Here is a 5,005-nt window from a genome sequence, read left to right as displayed (position 1 = left end):
CATGATTTAGTAGGCCAGTCGGGTACTCTGAGAATTGCAGATGCCGAGTCTAGTTGAATTTTCCCTAGAACCCCATTGATGGGGCAGAACGGGGGAAATACATCACCCTATGGCTTTGTTTACATAACAATGCCAAGCTGGTTTTAGAATTTTAGTAAATAATATTGGGGCTGATGTTTGCCCCTCTTTTAAGTCAATGCCTGCCATATAGAAAAACCCAGCTGACACCAAGTCTTTATCAGTAATAAGAGTATCCATCTTAAAATGAATATCTTGAACGAATGTGTTTAGGGTTGAAAAATCAATGATAATCCTGCAACCCCACTCTATTTTATTTTTAATAAATATGTTTGATACAAATTCTAATGTTCCATGAAAAGTATGCTCAATCACACCTTTTGTGTACAATTTTTGTAGCACCATGTGGGTTTTTAGATTGTTTGGTTTATGTAAGTACAAAATGCCATTCTGGTGTATGTTTGTACTGGGGTTATTGGGATGAGTAAATCCTATCAGATAACCCTGAATACTGCTGAGATTATATGAATCTGTAGTGATTATATACCATACATAACTGTAGTGTTGCAACCTCCCCTCCCCCACCATCGTAGGTCCCTTTTTAACAGAAGAAACCACACCCACCTACCTCCATGGTTACTGGTGGTTGTGTTATTTCCTTGGTTTTTTGAAAAGGAGGTTCTGGTTTGATATCTCTTGTTCGGGGTTGTGTGGGAGGTTGAGGCTTCCGCATCTTCCAGGGTGGCCGCCCTGGCCATACCCTAAAAAAGGATCCTGCGGGTTATATTGATTTCTGGCACTGCCACTGGTATGAGCCACATTTTTTATGGCCTTGCCTGTGGCTGGTATCGTGCTCCAAAATAGGCCCTTGCGCTGGCCTTGATGAGCCCCAGTGTCTTGGCTTCGTCCACACACGGTTCTTTGTTTGCAAATGGTAGCATTTTTGGGGTCCCAGTGCTGGCTGAATGGCAGCCTTCCACGTGTAGTTCAGGTCATATTGCATATTACTAAACAGAGCTAGTGCGTCTTGATGGTCTTTGGTTACCTACGTTTAGTCCAGGGTGCGGGTGTATGCTATGATGCCTTCCGTCAATCCCTTTAAGGTTCTCTGGATCTTGAGGTCCTGGTTCCTGATGTTCGTCCCCATATGCTGCCAAATGCATTGGTTTACACTGGGCACCTGTAATGCCTCACCGTTGCCAGGTGGCAGATGTCTGGCCAGTCTCTGTAAATATTTCTTGTTGGCGTTTGTGGCCAGACATATAGTAATACTATTGCCATCCTGGATCCAAGTCTACCCATGTTTGACTTGGTTAAAGTAATCAGCCACCATGTCCAGCAGAGTCCCTGCTGTGTTAGGATCATGGGACGTTGTTTTACCAGGCTCTGGCCCATCAGGGTCCTGCCTACTCTTTTTTATTTATTTATTTATTTATTTATTTATAGATTTTTTTTATTTTTTTTTAATAGAGTTAGAGATCTCTAGGGTCCCGCACGGGGTACCCATGTGGGGCTTACCTCCTGCCCACTTGTCTTTTGTTCTGCGGACCCCTCTTGCAGGTCAGCCCAGAACTGACCCGCAGTGCTCCCCTCTGATGGGGTAGAAGCATTGTGCAGCCCTCAAAAAAGGTACTGCTGCGGGTTTATCACGTTGGAGGAAGGCTCCATACACCACTTCTTCCTCCTCCAGCGCTCTCGGGCGCTGGTCGCCGGCGGTTATGCAAAGTCGGACCCTTCTGAGTCCACTACCTTGTTTGATTTGTGTCTAGCCTTACCGCTCGGCCGCATGGCTCTGGCCGGTGCAGGCCCGACATCGGGCACAGCTGATCCCACTACGGTTGATTCAAGTGCCGCTGGCTGCTGCTGGCTGCCCGCTGCTCCACGGTCCTCCTTCTCCAGCTTTGTCCTTCCTTCCGTGGAGTGGATATGGCCGGTGTGGAGGACATCTGGCACAGCTGATTCCACCTAGTCCATTTCTTTAACCCGGCTCCAACGCTCTCAGCGCTCCTGGCTGCTCGTTTATCTCAGACCGCTGGGACCGACCCCCGTACTGACGGTACTGGTCCCTCGCGGTCGTTTCAGCCGGTCAACCCCACTCTAATGCCCTCAGTTCTGGGGACTCCTGCTTATATGGTCCTTAGATAAGGGACGTATCAGATATTAAAACTGATAATAAACAGCTACTATAGTTGATCTTAGCCAAAAGGCCAAGAAGCGATCTCTCTAACTAAAAAACCCGCTGGGACCGACCCCGGTACTCACATTACTGGTCCCTCACGGTCGATTGCAGCCAGTCAACTGCACTGCAATGTCCTTGGCCTCGGCGCTGGCCGTTAGCGCTGCTTCAAGCCAGACTCGCTTCCAAAGCGAGACTGGCATACTGCCCCAGAAATGAATTTGCCCCCTGTTGCGGGAGCGAAGTCGGGCACAGGTGTTTTCCCCTCCGGGAGTCGAAGTGCCTTTGCTGCTCCTGCCGTTGCTGCCGTTGCTGCTCCTGCCGGCTGCCCGCACTCCGCGTTGCTGTTCTCCTGCCGGCTGCCTGCACTCTGCGGTCTTTCTGCAGCTTACATGGACCCGGTCCATGTCTGCACCTAAAGGGTAAGTGGAAGGAAACGCAGAGTCTCTTACCTGCTGTTCCCGACTTTTAATTTTTTCCCCTGGTGAACGTCGTTCCCTCCGTGTCGGGTTCGAGCTGCTCGGACCGACCCCGGTGTTTACGGGGCTGGTCCTTCTGTTCCTAGGGACCCCCTAATTTTAAAAAGTGCCAGAGCACTAATACAACCCACTGTTTTGTGGGTTGTTGGCTCTGTTTTTTCCCTCCACCCCGTATGGGGTGAAGTTGGCACTCGCTCCCGTTATGGGAGACAGTGGTGCCGACTTCCGTTGCTGGCTGACTGCTGCTGTAGAAACGGCAGCTCGTCAGCCTTCCTGGAAAGAAGAAGAAAAGGTAAGGAATTTTCTTACCTGTTCCACAGCCCCAGGCCCATGTAGCGTCGGTCTTTGGGGCTGTGTCGGCTCCGGAGTGCTCCCTTGTCGGTATTTTCTTCCCGGAGCTGAAGTCGCACGAACTCCCGCTAAGGGAGACTGTCGTGCCACCGGCCGTTGCTGGCTGCCTGCTGTCCTTGTCGGCGCTTGCAGACTTCTCCCCCGCCAGCTTCCAACAGCCTTCTGTAGAAAAAAGGTAAGTAAAGAACGATGTTCACTTACCTTACTGTTGCAGGTTCGAAAAACCCCGCCGTTTGGGAGGAACGTCCTTCCTCCCGACAATGACGAGTTGCAATGCGTTAGCGTAATGACACGCATGCGTTGTAAGCGGGTTCTTCACGAAGTCACTCACGTGACTCCGAAGTAAAATCAATATTCCTACCACTGGCTGTAAGCTGACCAAGCAAAATTGCAGATGTTGTTCCTCCAATGTGCATTTAGCCTCACTCTGACAATGGAGGAGACCTAGGACAGGCAGACCAGTGTGAGAATGGGAAGGGGAATTAAAGTGCAACCGGGCGATCAGGTAGGTCCAGGCGGACTGAGCGAAGGAAATAACGAACAGAGTGAGGGGCCAAGAGTTGGAATATAACGATGAGGAAGACAGCAGTTCCTCATGAACCACATGGCAGGAGTGGACCCACAGAATACAAAGAATTACAGGGTTAGTATCTAGACAGTGTTCAGGAACAAACTGCAGATGCTGGTTTACACCGAAGATAGACAATAGACCCAAACTAGCTAACTAGTAGTTTTGAATTAGTTAACAGCGATTATATTGTCATGAGCATTTTATTTTTAGATTCCAATTAGACCACGACAATAGTCAACAAAAAGGCCACGTCCTCTCAACATCTGGACACTTCTGGAGGCCGATGTTTATGAGAAGTGGTTCCAGCTGCTTAAAATTGTGCAATGGTACCTGGAGTTGAGAAACAACTTGAGGTATATTGCAAGAATCTCCAGATACTGGCGTTTTGAGCAGAAAACAAACTGCTTGAGGAGATTAATGGAGTATATATGACACGTGATAGTCACCTTATGTCAAGAAAAAGTCAGTAATGAGCCACCAGGCTCGGAAGATACAGACAGCTCAGGAATTCTCAGAGAGTAGGACAATCAGTACTTGATGTTAAATACCAATATAACACAGGACATTGAATAGTAACAAGCCCTCAGCCCGAGTCTGATGCCAAGCCAAACCAATCTCATGTGTCTGAAGAAGGGTCTCGACCCGAAACGTCACCTATTCCTTTTCTTCAGAGATGCTGTCTGACCCGTTGAGTTACTCGATCGCTATGTGTCCATCTCATGTGTCTGCACACGAACCACATCCCTCGATTCCCTGCATTTCCATGCACCTTCCCAAAACCTCGAATGGCACTATCATACCTGTCTCCACCACCAACCCTGGAACACATCCCAGGCACCCACCACCCTCTGTGTAAAAAAAACTGTCCTGCACATCCCCTTTCAACTTTGTCTTAAAGCTGGGCCCTCTAGTTTTTGATATTTCCACCATGGGGAAAAATGTTCAGGTCAGGTCGGGGGGAGTTCCCTCTGCCACGGGTACCATGTAATCCCGTGCTACCTGCTCCATGGTCATTCTGGTAAACCTCTTCTGCATCCTTACCAAAACCCCAATAATCTTCTATTGTGTTCATAAGTTCATCATTTCATGAGAAAGGAGCAGAATGAGGCCATTCTGCCCATTAAGTCTACTCCGCCATTCAATCATGGCTGATCTAACTAACTTTGCATTTATACGTAAGAGCAATCAGAACTAACTGCATGCAAAACTCCAAATGTCTCCTAACCTATAATCTTTATATTACTAAAACTGTTCTTGACCTGTTTTGGCGAACTGTGCTGCGATTTCCGAGAGAACGTCGCCACCTACGGCCGTCATTTTTGGCCACCTCGCTCAGAGCCCCCCTCCACCGCATGTGTGCTGAGGATTTTTCCAGTCGATGAAAAATGACAGATATATTAATGATTTTAC

At 48.4% G+C, this 5,005-nt stretch overlaps 1 pseudogene; it reads right to left on the bottom strand.

Moving 5' to 3' along the window:
• Positions 1-2,132: 2,132 nt before the first annotated feature.
• LOC129699170 (U2 spliceosomal RNA) lies at positions 2,133-2,237 on the bottom strand (annotated as a pseudogene).
• Between the last annotated feature and the right edge of the window lie 2,768 nt (positions 2,238-5,005).

Source organism: Leucoraja erinacea, chromosome 7, assembly GCF_028641065.1.
Source record: "Leucoraja erinacea ecotype New England chromosome 7, Leri_hhj_1, whole genome shotgun sequence".
NCBI classification, from domain to species: domain Eukaryota; kingdom Metazoa; phylum Chordata; class Chondrichthyes; order Rajiformes; family Rajidae; genus Leucoraja; species Leucoraja erinaceus.
This window is presented reverse-complemented; position numbering and strand designations above follow the sequence as displayed.